At 35.1% G+C, this 22164-nt stretch overlaps 1 protein-coding gene across 2 annotated transcripts in view; it reads left to right on the top strand.

Moving 5' to 3' along the window:
* lov (jim lovell) overlaps positions 1-22164 on the top strand; it is a 437315-nt gene that overhangs the window by 357716 nt on the left and 57435 nt on the right. Inside the window, exon 1 of one of the 2 annotated variants that reach the window (XM_069843711.1) lies at positions 10885-11010. The exons of the other annotated variant lie outside the window; for it this stretch is intronic. The gene's annotated coding sequence lies outside the window, so the exon portion shown is untranslated. Of the gene's footprint in view, positions 1-10884; positions 11011-22164 lie in introns of those variants that run through there. 2 annotated transcript variants of the gene reach the window in all.

Raw genomic sequence — 22164 nt, 5'->3', positions numbered from 1 at the left:
AGCTAGTTCTGAGCAATGACCATAACAAGGAGCAGAAAAGGGAGTTATGATCGTTGGCAAAGAGTATATTCCGTCGATGCTGCTGCCAACTACACGCAAATTACTTGAAAAGGCGTCAAAGCAGATAATTTCAAAACATCAGGCATACAAGTTACGAAAAGGAGGACATTTCTTGATTTTTTTTTTAAATACGCTCGGACCCCGGACAAAGGCCTAAAAAGGAAGACATGTCAGGACAAAAGAGGACGTCTGGTCACCCTATTTATACTTTAATAATAATAATAATAATAATAATAATAATAATAATAATAATAATAATAATCATCATCATCATAATCATAATAATAATAATAATCATCATCATAATCATAATAATAATAATAATCATAATCATAATAATAATAATCATCATCATCATAATCATAATAATAATAATCATAATCATAATCATCATCATCATCATAATCATAATAATAATAATCATCAACATCATCATAATCATAATAATAATAATAATAATAATCATAATAATAATAATAATAATAATAATAATAATAATAATAATATCAATGTCATAAAACTGACAAATTCTTTAAATTCTGGTATTAGACTAATAAAATCTGTTTAAAATTGTCAGAGTGGCATGATTAACTAGTTTTTTGCCATAATTCCTATCTGAACACAGCTACTAACACATCGGCCCCAATGCAGTAACCTGAGAAAGTACCATTATGATACACTTCCCATTATGAGAGCTAAATCCCCTTGCTACAACCAATTCCACGGACCATCATCGTCTCTCTGGCCGTTAGATGAAAATTCTCGCTATCATTTCAAGGTTCAGAATGTACCAGATCTAATCAGTTACTTGAGGGCGTACATATTATATGCTGAACATCATCTTCGCCCCTCTTTATTCTAGTTTAAGAAGGACGAAGTTATTATTATTTAAAACATAAAAGCAAAACCAGTGGTTTAACCACAGGAAGTAGTGCTGAAGGCGTATAAACAATATCATTCATACTACGAAGAAAAACAAGGGTAAGAGACAACAAAAATAAAGAGGGGTTCGAATGCCTTGTTAAATAACATGTTAATTTTCCACTGTACTTGTAATTTTCTTTCCCAGGCGCTGGATCGTATTATATTTCTGAGGGTAGCGTGCTTTTCTCTGCCTTAGTCTTCTACATTGAACGAACGTGTGTTTGTGTTTTGTTTGCCCTTAGTTTCTAACAGGAGTCATTTCAATTTGGCTTCCGTTTCTGTAGACACATCGCAAGCATGTATTGATTCCACCCAAACGAGCAGGTTGTAAAACAGCCCACGAATAAATAATATTATTTCAGCACTCGCTTCAGATAGTTAAAAGGAAGGCAGAGGTTGTGAAGGCGAAATTGTCGGTCATATATTCGAGCCCCGACGCCGTCAAGCAAAATTACTATGTATGTGAGGTAGTTCTTCACACAAGCCGATGCGGAATGAAAGCATGCATATTCTCCACATACAATCAAGAGAAATACAAGTGAATGAAGATGGTGCTGAATATGCTTTCGCAAGGTATCCCCGTTTGTTTCCTAATCATATTAGTAATCTTCTCCACATGTCTGCAGTTGTCTAAGATGAATTCTATTTTGAAGAAATATTGTTCCTTTCAGACATTTTAGTCAACATTCCTTAAACATATTATTATTATTATTATTATTATTATTATTATTATTATTATTATTATTATTATCATCGTTATTATTATTAGCCACCGGCGTGGCTCAGTCGGTTAAGGCGCTTGCCTGCCGATCTAAAATTGCGCTCGGGCGCGGGTTCGATCCCGCTTGAGCTCACCACCTGGTTGGATTTTTTCCGAGTTTTTCCCCAACCGTAAAGTGAATGCCAGATAATCTATGGCGAATCCTCGGCCTCATCTCGCCAAATACCATCTCGCTATTACGAATCTTATCGATGTTAAATAACCTCGTAGTTGATAGGGCTACAGCGTCGTTAAAAAACCAACTAAAAATGTTATTATTATTATTATTATTATTATTATTATTATTATTATTATTATTATTATTATAAGTATCATCAGTGTCACTATAACAATTATCATTAACATCGTATAATTCTCATTATCATCACATTGCCCTCAGATTATCATCATTACCATCACCATATCATTATCATAATCACATTATTACATTATTATCAACACTATTATCATTATCACATTATCATTGTAGTCACATTATCATCAGGGTTTTTAATTATCATGATTAAAATCACATTATCATCATTATTATAACACTATCAAACCATTGTCATTATCACATAATCATTACGTTATCATCATTATCAGTACATAACCATTATTATCACGTTACCATCATTAACATCATATTATAATAATCACTATCATTACACCATCATTATCACATTATCATCATTATTACATTATCGACACTATTTTCATTATTACATTATTATTATTATTATTATTATTATTATTATTATTATTATTATTATAGTCACATTATCATCAGATATTTTAAATTATCATGATTAAAATCACATTACCATCATTATTATAACACTATCAAAACAACTGTCATTATCACATAATCATTACGTTACCATCATTATCAGCACATAATCATTATTATCACGTTACCATCATTAACATCATATTATAATAATCACTATCATTACACCATCATTATCACATTATCATCATTATTACATTATCAACACTATTATCATTATCACATTATTATTATTATCGTCACATTATCATCAGGTTTTTTTAATTATCATGATTAAAATCACATTATCATCATTATTATAACACTATCAACACCATTGCCATTATCACATTATCATTACGTTATCATCATTATCAGCACATTATTATTATCACGTTACCATCATTAACATTATATTATAATAAGCACTATCATCACAACATCTTTATTATCACATTACATCATTATTAACATAATTATCATCACTACTGCAATCATAATTATTATTATCATTATTATCACCACCATTACAATCACATTATTATTATTATTACTATTATCGTCATCATCATTATCACCAACATCACTATCAGCATTATCATCACATTATCATAACACCACGAGTGAGCGTAGCCTACTCTTGCCGACTATTGCACAAACGCGGAGCGGAGAGAAGCGCGAGGGAAATTATCTGAAAATAAGAATTCATGAGCGATATTTGCGAAGATTATTTCGTGAATAGAATATTCAGTGAACAGTATTAATAAAATTAAAATAATAACTTATTCGTATTCAATTTAATTTACTTGCATAAAGAATTTCGTACGTTGGATCGGCCTTCTATATGCTTTAGTATTACTTATCTGTTGTTAAGAAACTGAGCAACAGATGAAGTAATATTGATTTTCATTCACAATTCCATCCCAGGAATCTGTAGAGTGACTTGGCGCATGTGGGGGCGGAGTCTATTTGTGCCGGAGTGTATTGCGGACAGCATCAGCTCGAGGCCGCTAAGGGGTAAGATGCTCGTGGTAGAGTCTTCAGATAGAAATGATCCCCTCTCTGCAAACGATTGTAGTTTCATCCAACCAATGCCTCCCCCAGAGCGGTCGTTGGTCCTAGCCCTTCCACATACCACTTGCGCACAGATCTTATTTCGTCTTTCTACTTCACAGATGCTTGGGACGGCTATAGTATTAAAAATCTCAACTGTAGGTGAGTAAGTGAATAGCATAATATTCAATTTTATTAAACTGAATTTAATCTAAACACAATGAAAGTTATAATTTAACCAGCGTTAAATAAACGTTTTAAATTTTATAATATGCATCTTAATGCACGCTAATGCCATCTAATTGAAAGCACAATAATTATAGAATTAGCATCCTTTAAAAGTAAGAGTATTTGATTATGAGGATGTTGATTGCTTGTTTTGTAGTTTGTTTATAATGAGGTTATGATGTTCCTCGTTAATTTGTATATAGGGCTTAAGTGAGGATGAGCTGTCATTGGCTTCTAAATATTCCCAGTACTAATCAGGAACAAAACTGCGAATCAGGTGCGACAATATGCAGAAACTGCGAATCAAGTGCGAAAATATTTCGACAATATTAAAGTGATGATCATGATTGGTTAAAACTGAACGAATTCTTAGACTGGATTGGTCACTGACTGTGTGAGCAAAATAGTCACCATATTATTATTATTATTATTATTATTATTATTATTATTATTATTACACTATTTCTCCTGATCTCAGTGCTATACTGTATATTCATCTATTTCGGTGCGCAATTCGTCAAATAAATAGAAATTTTAGAGCATATTTTTCGTTATCAAATTTTATTTATGAAGCCTATTGGCTTAAAATTTTACACGCACACAATAAACATTACAGCGTTATTCATTCATTTACAGTGTTCTGCCCAAGAGCAGATCTTTCAATGCAAACCCAGCATTCTCAAGTCTTTTCTGTTGTCTGCTTTCCGCTTTGCCTCCGCATATGATCCATATATCTTAATGTCGTCTATCATCTGATGTCTTCTTCTACCACGAACTCTTCGCCCGTTCACTATTCCTTCCAGTTCATCTTTCAGTAGGCAGATTCTTCTCAAATAGTGACCCAGCCAATTCCTTTATTAGGGCCTACAGCGTTCTCTGCATTAAAATACATTCCCAAAACATATCTATCATAGTTTTATTATTATCTGCACGAAGGGTTGTGCGACAGTCGATAAGTTTTTAGATATATAGTAGGCTAATCCGTGGCGCTACAGCCCTTTAAGGGCCCAGACCGACCAGCTGGCTGCTGGCCTCATGTCGAAGCAGAGACGATCATTCAACCAGAATGGTGTTATCGTGTGGTTTGCACGATGGTCGGCCCCAGCCGCTATAGCTGCTTTCGTAGCCGAATTTCACTATCTATCGCAGCTCCCCAAGTGCATGACGATGTTAGGTGGGCACCAGTCTCATACATTGACCGAAATGTCATGAGAAAATTTTTCTCCCCCATGAGGACTCGAACCAGCACGCATTCCGTAACGCGAGTTCTAGGCAAAATGCCTTACAGCTCATGTACTTTGTCAAGACACTCCCCCACTCTTCCTACAGAGCTGCGCACGAGATCGGATGAGTCTACTTACGAAATATAGGGGAATGGGTTAGTTTTTACCTTGAACTCCGTAGACACACGCCCAACGTTCCCTTCTACTCCTAACCCCTCTAAAGGAACGTTGTTCCCATACTGCACATCGCGAGTGACTTGACAAAATGCATGAGCTGTACACTACGATGCCATGATACGGAACATTTGAATGTATGCAGATTGTAAAATGAGGCTGTCAATCACTGAGAAAGTTAAGAGAGATGAATGCTATCAAGCATCACAAAAATTAACTATACCCACGAAGTACAAACATTTTAAATTGAAGTTTCAAACAATGCGGGGGGGGGGAGAAATAAGGACTAGAACTGCACTCAATCACGCTTTTTTGGGGTATATATAAAGGGGTTTTATTTCACGACAGCCCATTTATTTCGCACAATCAAAAAAATTTGCTATTATTTCACGGCTTTATTTCGCTTATTATGATACATCATTAAAATATCGGCGCTAAAAGATTTCCAAAGTACAAAGTTTGTTTACGAGTAAATAAATAGATAAACAAGAAAATAATTTTATCAAATCTTATTCTTGTATCAAATTCGATTAACTCTCGTATTCTTTCCGATTATTTTTCGTTTGTCTTTTCAGTACAGTTTCTTTTGGAGTATATGGAAGTCGATTCAACTCCCAAACATGGATTACATAAATTTTCTTTAGGAATTTTATCTGGTAGGCAGAAGACAAGGAATAAACATTCCGAAAACTATTATGTGTCCTTCACGTGTTAAATTATATTTTATTTTAAATTACAACATCGCATACCGAACAAATAATACTCTACAAAACCATCTCAACACACAAACAACACAAACAAACAAATTCAACCACACAGGCGTATACAAGCTCAAATGTAACACATACAAGAACTTCTACATAGGACAGACAGGCAGATCATTTCAAACACGTTACAAAGAACACATCACAGCCATAACAAAATTACAAAAAACTTCCACATATGCAGAACACATCACAAATGCTAACCACACATACAGAGACAGACATGGAAATACTACACATCCAACCAAAAAGCCAGAAACTAAACACACTAGAACAATACGAAACATACAGACACGCAAAAACACATCCAAATGAAATTCTCAACACACAACTCAATTTCAGAACACACACACTCTTTGACTCCACATTACACTACACAAATACACCCACACAGGAAACAAAACAAAAGGCGCCAAGACCAGCAACAACCAGTTATGATGATGGCCAACAGCAGGCCGAAACATGTTAACAAGATAATATAAAATTTAACACGTGAAAGACACATAATACGTTTTCCGAAGTGATATAGTGTTAAAAGTTGTGTAATCAAAATGTATAATGAATAAACATTTTTCGAAGCAATAAGTAACAGAGGAGTAAGAAGAGTTCTGAACGTAGAGTGGAATTAAAATGAGGACGCAAGTTACAGCAATTATGGGGCAATTTCAGAATTAAAGAAAAAGAAAATGTTAAGTACTCGGTGGGAACGTGTCCTGCCAGCTTAGAAGACACCACAAATCTCACAGGATCTGCCTAGAATCGAACCATGACTTATTCTAGAAAAGTCATGAACAAACTGGTCGAAGCTGTTGAGTTTACACATACCGTGAAACACGTTTATAAAAGATAACGAATGCCTGGATGTTTGAATACTTGCACCACACAATACTTGACCCGTGTCAGCGTGAGTAATACAGGAGGGCAGATGTGCTCCGTGGAATTCACTGCATGCCTGCAATTCTTAGAAACGGGCTTTGTTATTGTTAATTTCATGTTCCACATTATGTACCAATTAAACATCTCCATGCGTGCTTTATGTTAGCGTATCTGTTAATATTTACAAAAAAAAAATCACTGTTTCATAAGAAAGAAATGTTTAACACACTCCTATTATCTAGACAGATGTATCTATGGTGCGCGGTAAAAATGGCGTAAGCCGTAAATAGAAAATTTTCAGTAGAGAAAAAGCAAAGTTTGAAATGAGGATCAATATCATTATGAAGGGCTGGAAGTCTGCCTTTCTACACCATTATGAAAGAGGATAGAGTAGGCTACATTTTTTTTGTATTCACATGGAAGTCAGAAGTCATAACTCAAAACTACCTATTTCTGACTTACGCCCTTTTTACCACGCATCATAAATTGGCCTATCGTGTGCAAACAGATTAATAATATGTAGCTATGAATGGTTTGAGCGAGAACAAAATTATTCGCATTGTTGATAATGTCAGAAGACAGTGGAGAATAAGATATAATTATGGAATTTACGATATGTAAAAAGAGACCAACATTATCACTTATATTACGCTAAAAAGTTACAGTAGACACGACATATACGACGACTTTCTATTGATCGAATATCTAAGAAAGTTGTCAGAGAAAATTTCTCGGCAACTAGAAGATGGAAGACCGAGAAAGAGATGGGAAGATGGAGTCAAGGAGGATGTTATCAACTTTCTCCACTGTCGAAATTGGAAACTGGCGGCGCAAAATAGGAATGGATGAGGGCAGAAACTGCAGGAGGCCAATTTTCAAACCTGAACTGTAACGCCACTACATGAATGGAAGGATAGTTAGCCTATCTATGCGAAAAAGTTTAGTTGCTGAAAATGTGGGTAGACCTTAATTACTAAAAACAGACCACAAAATGGCAATGAAATCGACTCTAAGGAAAAACATATACTTAATTTTACTGACTATATTATACATAAGCAAAACATATGACAGCAGTTATTCAACCTGAATATGATGCGAGAAATCATGTCCTTTCCCCCCTCCCTTTTAATCCCTTCCATATCCGTTTCAATGTTTCTTACTTCTTGTTTGAAATCTGCATTATCATCCAGCCGATTTCTATACTTGTTTTTCATATAACAAAAAGTAAATAAAAGACATTTCTTCATAAAATAACACTGACAAATCAGATTGTTCTTCCACTGACATATCGACAAGTGAAATTCACTGCCTGATAATGTGTACAATAAACCAAAACCTCAGAGATAGCAGTGTGCCATTGTTTGATGTGATTACATGACCAAGGAGTCGTATTCTAATATCGGTTCTCGATTTTCTATGAGTTCTAAATGGGCTTAAAGAGCCCATACTTTGAAATTAGTTGAAAATGTTGGTAAAGATTTTAACGAAGATTTTTCTAAGGCCAGCAGCATACTGCATCGGACATTATTTCTCGGACAGGACGGTGACGATGTGACGATGATTACACACATATACACACACACCACTATGCTGCAGTTACACAAGAATGCATGTAATCACCATCATATCGAATGGTTCGAGACAAAACCATCCTGTCCGAGACAGAATGTCCGATGTAGTATGCTGAATTCTCATAAGAATGCATGTAATCACCATCACATCGAACGGTTCGAGACAAAACCTTCCTGTCCAAGACAGAATGTCCGATGCAGTATGCTGAATTCTCATAAGAATGCATGTAATCACCATCATATCGAATGGTTCGAAACAAAACCGTCCCGTCCGAGAGAGAATGTCCGATGCAGTATGCTGAATTCTCATAAGAATGCATGTAATCACCATCATATCGAATGGTTCGAGATAAAACCGTCCTGTCCGAGACAGAATGTCCGATGCAGTATGCTGAATTCTCATAAGAATGCGTATAATCACCATCACATCGAACGGTTCGAGACAAAACCGTCCTGTCCAAGACAGAATGCCCGATGCACTATGCTGAATTCTCATAAGAATGCATGTAATCACCATCATATCGAATGGTTCGAAACAAAACCGTCCCGTCCGAGACAGAATGTCCGATGCAGTATGCTGAATTCTCATAAGAATGCATGTAATCACCATCATATCGAACAGTTCGAGACAAAACCGTCCTGTCCGAGACAGAATGTCCGATGCAGTATGCTGAATTCTCATAAGAATGCATGTAATCACCATCATATCGAATGGTTCGAGATAAAACCGTCCTGTCCGAGACAGAATGTCCGATGTAGTATGCTGAATTCTCATAAGAATGCGTGTAATCACCATCACATCGAACGGTTCGAGACAAAACTGTCTTATTCGAGAGAGAATGTCCGATGCAGTATGCTGCATTCTCATAAGTAGACTTCGGATTTTAGGTAAAAACCTCTTTTAATCCTTAAAAGATAAGTTCATAAAAACTTGCAAGTACACGTTTCACATAAAACTATGTCTAAAATTGGTATTTTAATAGCACGTAAAAATGCCTACTTTGACGATAAAGCCTAATTTGAACTATTAAATATATTTTATCTCTCATAGGTCAAAACACCCATTCTTATTTCGAAAATTTGTATTTTAAATTCCGAATGTGTTCCTGGTTCTGTTGGAAATAAAGTATGGGATAAACTGGAGCAAGTTCTGCAAAGAAATGTAGGACTGAAGGACCTGCGTACTGCTTCAGATATCCTAGCAGGGAAAACACGGATTTACAATATAATATTCCTGTCCAACTAGTGTCAAAATTCAAATACGCTTCTGTTACTTCAGTGGATGTGGAGCGTACAAATTTGTGTTGAGTGACAGACAGCATGCTTTTTAGTTGAACATTTAGAAAAAGTATTAGTAATTTATATAAGCTAATTATGGACATTAACGGACAAGGCTTTGTAAAAATTGATTATATTTAACTAATTGTTTGTGTACTAAATGTATGTCCAAAACTTATTTTTCACATTTAATTGTTTAGTTTATGTATAACTAGTTAGATATTTGTTGTTCTTGTACTTTTATTAGTAGTGGTGGTAACGGTGTACAAGCATTTAAAATTATTAAATTCTAGAAGTGAATTCCTGATGATTTGGAACATGTTTTTAAACAAAACATTATTTTTTGTTAGAGCCCATTTTAAATTCTTTAGAGACTATTTCCTACACTTTTAAGCCTATTTTAGGCACCTAAAATTACATTTTAACGACGTAAAAATTCGTACCTTACTCTTAAGAATACGTGTAAACACCATCACATCGAACGGTTCGCGACAAAACCGTCCTATTCGAGAGAAAATGTCCGCTGTAGTATGCTGCATCCTCATAAGAATGCTGAAAAAATATACGCAGTTTATAAATACTACTAAATGTTTATGAACTCATGGCTATGCATAGTAATTAATGTAGTTGTAGACGTGCTGGTATTGTCGAAGTTAAATAAGTACAAAATATAAATATGGAGGCATATTAAATTTATATCTATATTAATCGAGCGATTAAATTAATTTAATTTGAGGATCCGTGAATCATTTTTTCGAGTTGAAAGGGATCCGCGATCAAAAAAATTTGGCAACCATTGATCTAGATAACTGGAAAAAAAGTTACGAGTAAGAAAACTTATTGTACAACCGAGGTTTCATTATGCTAAGAGTAATTTTGTAAGCTTTAGTTTAGAAGCTTTGCAAACATGAGAAACTAGTGCAAGTAAAAATTAACACGAGGCATTGTTACATACTACAGGCGGACAGGAAGGCAGGGAGCAGAACAGACAGGTCTGACGCCAGCGAGCTTACCTGGACAGACCCTCACACATAACAAGCACCGAGGAACAAAGACCTCCTATACTACACGCGTGTACAGAAATACATAAGAGGTAGCATAATGACAAGTCAGCCCCCACTACAGGGGGTGTATTGGTGGTCTGAGGGGGTTGGAATGTGTATATCCATACCCAAGCACGGCAGTCTCTCCTTCTGCAATAATAGTGAAGGTTCAAGAAGCTTGAGTGAGTGTGTGAGTGCGTCTGACATCACTGTGTTTGTACGAGCAGGTACGGAAGATCAACCCTCATTACAGAGTTCAGGCTAAAGCGATCTCGTCTCTTGTACGAGTAAGTCTCCATGTATTACTTTTTCACAAAACCTTAAATTTTAGTGCATGTAATTTTAATCTGACAACCCGACTATATTTAGGCGATCCAGGGGCGTACGCAAGAGGGGGTTACAGAGCTTGAACCCACTCCCCCGATTGAATCTTAAAAAAAAAATTACACATATTTCAATATACTCGTATTTAATAGTTTCCATGGATTTTCCTATTTTATTTGGGAAAATTTTAGAACATGGATTGCATCTACCAAATTATGTCTTAAAATACTAAAAAGAGCAGATTTGTCTGCGTTTGTCGAATGCGCATCATTATATTTACGAAAAGGCACTTTTCAGTGCCAATAATTTATTTTGTGTGCACAAGGTTGGAATTTTTAAGTAAGAGGGGAAAGGGTGCAATCCATGTTCTGGAGTTTATCCTTTTATTTTATTTGGTAATTATGCAGAACAACTACAGAAGCAATTTTGTTATTTTTGGTGGTTTGGTAGTGTTCAGTATTGAATTTCGTTGATTAGTACGTGTATATTATGTGTAGGTCAGTTACGGTTGAGGTTGAGTAGATTTTTTTTCAATATTAAGAATAATTGAAACTTGTTTTTTTTTTTCTCGTGTTTAGAAGACTATGTTCTTGAGTGCATAACTTTTAATGTATTGTGATTTGATTGGCTAAAGCGTTGTGTGTTCTTAATTGGGGGTGCGCTTCCGAATAGGGGCAGCGGCATATCCCCTAAGGTTAGAGCCCAGTTTAGGTGTGTGTGTGTATTAATCGAAAAAAATGTCATATAAACATGGGTCCTATTCTCAATATTTTCTAGCCCCTAATTTTCGATTAGTACACACACACACCTAAACTGGGCTCTAACCTTAGAAGAAATACGACTGTCCCTTTTCGGAATCGCGCCCATTAAGGTAAGGTTGATCATGTTTGACATTGACTGATGCATTTGTGAAATTGATTATCTCTGTGTGGATATTTTGGTTAGGTTAGTTTAGGTTATTGCTACTTATGTTTGGCTTTTTGAAAAAGAGTTGAAAAATTACGGGTTTAGATAAAAAAAATTATATTGGGTTATTGCGGTTTACGTTGTTTTCCTACTTCTGTTTTTAAGTTCTTTTTAAAAAGGGAGTAAAGATGTAGGGTTTTGGGAAAAAAGAAAATTTAAAATCGGTTCTGTAGTTGTTGTGCATAATTACCTTTTATTTATTTAACTAGCTAGCTAGTGAGTACAAATTACATTTATAAAACAAAAATGTTTCTAGCCACTACCGTAAGAACCAGGCTCGTGTACGGCATGGTCTTAGTCAATAATATAACATAAAATTTACAAGGACAGTTTACTGAATACAGTAAGTAACTTAATTCAAACTAATAAATACAACACAAGAGCAAGAATAAAGATGAAAGAGAAAAAGAGAAAACTACACATTTAATATAAATTGACAATCCGACAGAAGCCAGTGATATTCAATTAAAACATGAATATAGTCGACAGAAATAAAAGGTAAAAAAAATACATTTGTTAATATTATATATCATGGATAATTTTACAAATTTCTTTTTTAAAAGCTTCAATTGTAAAATATTTCAATTTTGGAAAATGGTTTGTAATTTTATTATAAAGTCTTGGGCCGAAACTAGCACCATGTTTGAGAGCTGCACTTGTATGACATTTAGGCTCAATTAATGGGAAAGTAGACTTTTGTCTTCGAGTACGATATTCATGTCGATTAGATTTATGTTTTATTTGATTTCTGTGGTAGTAAGTTAGTAAACTATATTTATAAATTTCTTCAATAGGCAATACATTAAAATCTGTATAAATTAAATTTGTTGGGTAATCCATATTTTTGGTCAGACAAATTTTTATTAATCTTCTGTGTAATAAAATTAATGTAAAATTGTGTAAAGTGTCCTACCTATCATATACAAATAACTTTTGACTAAATATATATAATTCAGGACATGGGTTGACTAAGACTTGCGTAAGAAAATAAGGTTTTGAGAAAATCGCTGTCGAAGTTTTAGAAACTGTGGCAAATGCAAACATATTTTCTTTTTGCTATGTATATCGTCATTGTTCCTGCAATAACTCCTATATGACATATTTATCTATTATCAGATTTTTGCTCTATTAAATAACTTAAATAGTTATGCAGCAAATAATAAAATCTCCTATATGTAACTGTTTCTTTGTTTCGAAAATGTAAGAATTCACAGTCTCTTATGTACGGCTGCTATAGGATGAATAAATGTGTTTTTTCTTCCTACTGAAAAGTTTTATATTTTGCACATTGAAGTTATTGCAAGAATAACGACGATATGCTCATTGCAATATCCAAAATAATATGTGTATTCATTTACCGCCGTTTCTAAAACTTTGACTGCGATTTTCTCAACACATTATTTTCTTACCTAAGTTGTTAGTCCACCCATGTCCTCAATTACTCTGTAAGTGTAACAATGACACAAGCACTTTTTATTATACAAAATCAAACACAAGTTAAAATTTGTTAAAACTTGAATGTCTGTCAAAAAATTACGTTTCAAAGATTTTATAAGGATATTCTACAATATTAATAAATAAACCGTAATATAATAATAATAATAATAATAATAATAATAATAATACTTAGGTATAAATGGCTTTTAAGGAGCCCGTAGGTTCATTGCCGCCCTCACATAAGCCCGCCATCGGTCCCTATCCTGTGCAAAATTAATCCAGTCTCTATCATCATATTCCAACTCCCTCAAATCCATTTTAATATTATCCTCCCACCTACGTCTCGGCCTCCCCAAAGATCTTTTTCCCTCCGGCCTCCCAACTAACACTCTATATGCATTTCTGAATTCGTCCATACGTGCTACATGCCCTGCCCATTTCAAACATCTGGATTTAATGTTCGTAATTATGTCACGTGAAGAATATGATGCATGCAGTTCTGCGTTGTATAACTTTCTCCATTCTCCTGTAACTTCATCCCTTTTAGCCCCAAATATTTTCCTAAGAACCTTATTCTCAAATATCCTTAACCTATGTTCCTCTCTCAAAGCGAGAGTCCAAGTTTCACAACCGTACAGAACAACCAGCAAAGACTAGTTACGTTCCAAGTTTCCAAATCTCATAATAATAGTAATATTAATAATAATAATAATAATAATATTAATAATATTAATAATAATAATAAAAGTCCAGAAAGCTTGGGAGTTCTATCTGCTGGCTTCCTACACGCCTCGACAGCGGGTAAACGGTCGCTTTACTTTCAAGAGGGATACAAGGGATTAAAGAATAAGAAACGGAGATGCATTTGCCGCAGAACATCTGAGATCTCGTGCTACCTCACAGAATGGTAGGGTTTCGTCGGTATGGGGTGAAAAGTCTCTAGACCATGTACAGGTAAAAGAGAAAACATATATCCGTACACTTTTGATCCACGACATCTAGCCAGCCGTCACAAAATATATTTTTACAACGAAATGTATAACATCGGCGTACATATTTTTTTCTGTTACTCTGAATTCCACAAAAAAAAAAAAACAGTCTGCCTGTTTTAACAGTCAACCAGATATCAGCCGTTCTTCTGTAACGAAAGTGACATGTACACAGTTTTAGAAGTTAATTTTTTGAAATGTAAATAGATTTTTTATTGTTCCATTCTCACCTCGTCATCTTACGGTTTTTCTTAGATTCATGTGAATTTTCATCAATATCGCTCTGTAGATTTTCATTTTGTCGACTTTTTTTAACTGTAACGGATGTGACAGAAATGTCACCCACCTCAACACTTCATTTTATATCAGTTTAAAAATCTGTTAATCATTCTGAATAATTGTATTTTAGAAATCTTTACTGGTACTTACAGGATGACATTAACTATCTGTGATGATGAACTCCATGATTGCTTATTTTATTTAAACAAAAATTATGTTGTTTTCTGTAACGGATGTGACGAGTAACACGTAACACATGTTTTTACTTTATTTTACACGAAAAGTTAATGCTTTACAAAAATTCGGTGAACATATTAAGCTATGAGATATTCAGACATTTTAGTAATACGCATTATTGTTTTATTTTTACATCAAGGTATTTTTTTTAAGTCTAAGGTGACTGTCATAACATACTGGCTGATATGCTACAAGGTCACCGTCAGCTCTTAACCTTTCGTTTCGTGTAACTAGACCTAGAAATTTAGGACGACTTCCTACTGTATTTCGTTTCTTCCAAAGGAACTGAAAAATAATGTTAGATGTTTACAATTCATTGTAAAACCTGAACTTTAAAATGAGCCAACTCTCAACAGAATTCAAGAGACTGTTAATGCTGCCTTTTAATACTTATGCATTCATTCATTCATTCATTCATTCATTCATTCATTCATTCATTCATTCATCTATTTACTTATTCACTTATGATAAATTTGATGATGGCATAGGAAAATCATTCTTTTTTGCGGGTACTTCTACTATGTATGGCTGAATTAGTTGGAAAATAGTAGTTCTTTATTGCTAAGAGTAAATTTATTAAAGAGTAGGATGTACTGATTTGTTAAGATCAGAATCTCTATTTTTTTAAATAATCTACACGATTCTATAGCCTTTGCTCCAACTATTATTCTAATTGATTCCGCGCCGTGGAGTCGTGGTCTAAGGCATCCTGCCTCGGACTCGCGTTATGGAATGCGCGCTGGTTCGAGTCCTCATGGGGGAAGAAATTTTCTCATGAAATTTCGGCCAGTGTATGGGACCGCCGCCCACCCAGCATCGTGATGCACTTGAGGAGCTATGATAGGTAGCGAAATCCGGTTAAGCAAACCAGCTATAACGGCTGAGGGGCTCATCGTGCTAACCACGCGATACCGACACTCAGGTTGGATGATCGTCCACCTCTGCTTCGGCTTGTGGCCGTGAGGCCAGCAGCCGGCTGGTCGGTCTTGGCCCTTCGTGGGCTGTAGCGCACGGATTATTATTATTATTATTATTATTATTATTACTATTATTATTATTATTACTATTGCTCTTTTTTGTAATAAGAATATATTTTTACTATCTGCAGAATTTCCCCAAAATATTATTCCATAGGACATACCGGAAAGAAAATAGGCAAAATATATTGTTTTTAAGATATTGCTGTTGAGAAATTGTTGTAACGACCAATGTGTTACTTTTGAAAGGTAAAGTGTCTTTAAAATATACTACTTTTTTAAATAGGAAGATGAAAATTACAATAACTGTTTACAATAGTCGGGTATCGAACCTAATGTCAACAGTTTACTGTCCACACCTGTGAAGTAACGGTTAGCACGTCTAGCCGCGAAACCAGGTGGCCCGGGTTCGATTCCCGGTCGGGACAAGTTACCTAGTTGAGGTTTTTCCGGGGTTTTCCCTCAACCCAATATGAGCAAATGCTGGGTAATTTACGGTGTTGGACCCCGGACTCATTTCACCGGCATTATCACCTTCATCTCATTCAGACGCTAAATAACCAAAGCTGTTGATAAAGCGTCGTAAAATAACCTACTAAAAAAACAGTTTACTAAAACAATACCAGTTAGAATGGTACACTTGATGTAGGCTATGAAAACTAGATAAAGATTTTTCTTTTTGGTGGGATGAAGAGGTTCACCAATGGAATGAGTTGTAGTGTTTGTTGCTGTAAATTCGGCAAAACTATGTTCAATCATGACCTCAAGAGTGGGTATTTATTTACCTATTATAATAAACAGGCGCATGTTCTTTGTCTTCTTTATCTATACTCGCACTGATCCCGTAACCAGAAAATCCCGCTACTTCCGATTGTCTGAAGCTTATAATGTCCACAATTGACCGCAGGAGCAAATTTTGATTGCGCTAAGGGTGATGATTATAAGGTTTACTATTACAATACTACAGAGTAATGGAGTGTAACAAATTTTTCAAGGAACTCTTTCGAAAATGGTCACGTGAACTCCAAGGAAATCGATATAGGCCCTAATTTTCTTAAGGTCGTGGACTTTTCATTGTCAGCCGCAATATACGCAACTACTAAGGAACGCAGCTTTACCGTTGTGCGGAAAACAGGATCGTGATATCACATCTCGCCTCGGACATTGATGTTTATCCGTTGTTATAATATGATGGCCTTCGTTGCCCTTTATACGTAGCCAGTTATTAAAGGCAGTGGCGGCTGCCTCTAATATTCCCAAAACTCGCACCGTCCATTTGGTCATTTCTAAGATTTATACACATATATGATTATGTTTGAGACCTCTATCATATTTTAAGCTTGTTTTCTTCCAAAATAACGTCAATCCTTGTCTAAAAGTTTGTGTTATTGTGCATGTCACTTGCAAACTCGCTCAGTTCGTAGACCGGTGGATAAAAAAAAAACTAGCTCAGTCCTTTTATAAAAATGGACTTAAAGCGTTTTGGGAACACACTCTTCAGTTGTTATATTAATAATGGCCCATACAATACAATACAAAACAATATAATACTTGTGCAGAATGAAGATTTGACCTCATACTATCACTATATCATCACGTCTCAATTTTGACCGGAAATGGACATAAAATATCTGTGCTCTAAACCATCGTAATGTACAGTAGTGGCAAAAAAAATCGGACCGACCCTTGTAGCTGATTTCAGAGTCTTGTTCACTCCAGAGGACAATAGACTGGTAAGTAAGACTTTCGTGGTTCGAATCCTGCCTGGGAAGGAAACTTTTTTTCCTTCCTTATTCAAATTTATTCCCAATACTTTTCGATTGCAGCGATATTTTACTACTTAATTAATTATTATGCCCGGAACATGCATTTTACCAGCAATAAAAAAGTATTGTGAATAAATTTGAATAAGGAACAAAAAAAAGTTTCTTTCCCAGGCATGATTCGAACCACGAAAGTCTTAGTTACCAGTCTATCGTGCTCTGGAGTGAACAAGGCTCCGAAATCAGCTACAAGGGTCGATCCGGTTTTTTTTCCACTACTGTACATCTCTAAACTCACATTTTTCATTGAAACAGAAAACTAAGACCTTCCTTTCAAAGTTTCTCGCTTCTGCAGTAGTTGAAATGATTGTAGTAAAAAGGCACATAATATTTAAATCCAGTCCGACGAGTTAGCTCTAAAGTAGCACGTCTGCTCCAGACTAATCGGCCCGGGTTCGATTCCCTCTACCTTGAAACTAGGAGAGGTGGTGGTGCACAACTTCTAATCACAAGATTGTGCACCAATATGCCTGGATTAAATCCCAAATCTCTCTACAGTGCATATAAAGAGAAGACATATGTCACTGTTGATAGTGATTCGTCCGTTGGACGGAAACGTTAAGCTTGGCGATCCTCTTGGTGCTATTCGCCAGGAGTAGGCTACGTGCGGCACCAGATTTCCCCTTTTCCCTTCCTCTTCTTCATAATCATCATCATCATCATCATCATCATCATCACCCATTCCCTACACCAGTGGTATTCAATCTTTTTTGCTAGCGTACCTCCAAAAATTATTTTTTTTTTGTAATTGTATGAAAAATAACAAAAAAAACATTAAAACATTTAAACTGAAATAATTAGCAACAAATATAATAAAATATGACAGTATTTTTACATACGTAGTCAGTGGGTCAGTGGAATGCGTAGGCCTACCTGTTGACACGCGTACCATAGATTGAGTACCACTGTCCAACACTACACTTACACGAAAACTTACACATACACTCTCCCTAGCACATAACATAACTCTCCACAGATAGACTACACATCATGCACAGCGTGGCCCGCCGTAGTAGTGTGCAATGTGCAACTTGAAAATGGGTTACAATCCTGCCATTTATCCGAAAATTGCGAAACCCGAATCCTGCAAGTGAAGTGGGTAGGCATTGAATACACACACACACACACACACACACACACACACATATTTAACTAATTGATGTTTCGTGGACTTTGTTCACTTTAACTCTGAGCCCTTAATTGTCGCGAGTATGGCAACTGGTAGTCCAGCAAGACCAAATTTACTGTCCACATATTACTCATTAAACTCCATGGGGACACCTGCTAGCTTTTAGATACTTTATCGCATGAAGAATATGTTTATAAATATTTTCTAGCATGCATCATCCTCAGAAGTGGTCTTTACCTCAGTCGTGTTTAAGTTATTGTTCAGCGAACGTGTGAAGTGACCGACGAGTGAAATATAGCCTACTGTAGGCCTCCACAAACAAAAGATTATCTCTTCTTCCACTTCGTTTTCAAGTTTGTTCTTTTCAGTTTTCACTGTATTGCTAAATAGTAATTATAATTATTATTATTATAACTATTATTATATTATTATTATTATTATTATTATTATTATTATTATTATTATTATTATTATTATTATTATTATTATTATTATGAAACGCACGGCAGAGTCCGTAAAGGCCAGTTTCTGTCTGATGCTTCTCCAATTCACTGCGGGCTAAAGCAAGGAGATGAGATGCACTATCACCTTTACTTTTTAACTTTACTCTAGAATATGTCATTAGGAAAGTCCAGGGTAACAGAGAGGGTTGGAAATTGAACGAGTTACATCAGCTGCTTGTATATGCGGATGACGTGAATATGTTAGAAGAAAATCCACAAACTATTAAGGGAAACACGGGAATTTTACTTGAAGCAAGTAAAGAGATAGGTTTGGAAGTAAATCCCGAAAAGACTAAGTATATGATTATGTCTCGCGACCAGAATATTGTACGAAATGGAAATATAAAAATTGGAAATTTATCCTTAGAAGAGGTGAAAAAATTCAAATATCTTGGAGCATCAGTAACAAATATGAATGATACTCGAGAGGAAATTAAACACAGAATAAATATCGGAAATGCCTGTTATTATTCGGTTGAGAAGCTTTTGTCATCAGTCTGCTCTCAAAAAGCTGAAAGCTACAATTTACAAAACAGTCATATTACCGATTGTTCTGTATGGTTGTAAACTTGGACTCTCACTTTGTGGGAGGAACAGAGGTCATGAATGTTCTAGAATAAGGTGCTTAGGAAAATATTTGGGACTAAGAGGAATGAAGTTATAGGAGAATGAAGTAAGTCGCACAATGCAAAACTGCACACGTTATATTTTTCACCTAAGATAATTAGGAACATTAAATCCAGACTTTGAGATGAGCAAGACATATAGCACGTATGGGTGAATCCAGAAATGCATACAGCGTGTTAGTTGAAAGTTCTGAGAGAAACAGATCTTTGGTTAGGCCGAGACGTAGATGGAAGGATAATATTAAAATGGATTTGAGGGAGGTGGGCTATGATGGTAGAGACTGGATTAATCTTGCTCTGGATAGGGACCGATGGCCGGCTTATGTGAGGGCGTGACCTAATTTTGACCAAGTGAAAATTTTTCAATTAATGTTCATTTTTGCTTATGTCCTAAAATTCTTATGTGTAAACAGGCATCGCAATGGACGAAAACTTACATTTGAAAAAAATACAGATTATCTTTGTTCTGTATGAATAAAATTTACATCTTTGCTTGAAATTAAGAAAATTGATACATAAATTTACCAGCTACGATTCCTTCTAACATGTAATATAAATGCGGTCTATTTATTTAGCTTTAGTCCAGTCGGTTGGGGAGATATAACAAAATCTGTTCTATTCCCCCTTAATCAATTTAATAACAGAATTAAAGTTTGTTTACGAGTAAATAAGCATTTAGATTATCTAATAGATCTTATATAAAAAGATTACAAAGTTTTATACATCAAGAATAGGCTAATTACGAATATATTAGCATATTGCCACAACAATAAAACTAAATACTCGTCAAATTATTAACAGTAATCTCACTAGAGGTTTTGATTTATCTAGAGAAAATAGAAACTCGAGTGTGATTTAATTGACTATTACACGATTAGAAGAAAGTATATAAAGATTAGAAAAAATGAAATACTCTAATAGAATAAAATATTAATTGATTTACTGAAATTCTATTTCACTAATGTTACCTTCACCAAAACGTTTGAACGGAGCCGCCATTTTCAGTTGACTATCTATGCTGTAAACAAATGACGATCACAAAACATGTTTTATAGTACCGGTACCGTAAAGAATTTGCAGTTTGAAATGTTGGCAAACAAAGAAGCAAATGGTAGGGAGGTGATAAAAACAGAAGAAAGCATATGGAGATTAGAAGAAATAAAGTACTCTAATACAATAAAATAGATATTAATTGACTTACTAAAATTCTATTTCACTAATGTTACCTTCACCAAAATGTTTGAATGGAGCCTCCATTTTCAGTCGACTATCTATGCGGGAAACAAATTACAATCGCAAAGCATGTTTTATAGTATCGTAAAGAATTTTCAGTTTGAAATGTTGGCAAACAAAGAAACAAATACTTGGGTAGTGATAAAAACAAACAAATGCTAGGGAAGCGATAAAATTAAACAAATGCTAGGGAAGCGATAAAATTGTGCGGTAAGCAGCCATGATTGGTTGAAAGACGTCCTTTCGTACCGTTTTATTGGTCAAAAGTAGTATGACGTAGTGAAAGTGTATTATAGTTCCGTCGCTCTAATTTCCGGCAGCTAATCTCGTTGCAGGTCGGCTACATTTAAACGTGTGCGTCTTGTGATTCGCTGAGGAAGACGTTATTCATTTCTTATGGCTCGATAAATACTTAATATAATCGCCCGCCATTTTGGCTCTTTCGTTGGCGTTCGCAGAAAGCACACGAAGACGTTATTTACAGCTCAATTATTTGCTGAATTACAGTGCGTTTGATTTATTATCATAGGAGCTACGACATGATAATGTTTAACAGTGTGGCAAATAGATTCCTCGTATGGTAGCTCGGCAACGAAAGAACAAAAATGCCGAACGATACTACCTACCTAGACTTTATAGAGCCTTCACTTCCTAAGACGTAAGCAAAGAGGAGGAGTCATGCCGGGAATAACAGCGTCGCGACTATAGTCACGTTTATTTAATTTTGTTTTGATATAATACAAAGTGATTAATGAAACAGTATGGGAAGTTTGTCTTCAAAAAACATTTTTGTCGGAGAAGTTATGTACAATAATTATGGGATTCGAAAACATCAATAAGAATAATTCGTTAGATTAAAATATGATGCCTTGCATATCTGATGTGTGTGACTAAAGTTCTCATATTTTCCTGCTAATT

This window comes from Periplaneta americana, chromosome 13, assembly GCF_040183065.1.
Source record: "Periplaneta americana isolate PAMFEO1 chromosome 13, P.americana_PAMFEO1_priV1, whole genome shotgun sequence".
Taxonomy (NCBI): Eukaryota; Metazoa; Arthropoda; class Insecta; order Blattodea; family Blattidae; genus Periplaneta; species Periplaneta americana.
Note: the sequence above shows the minus strand (reverse complement) of the source record. Positions and strands in the feature narration are given on the sequence as shown.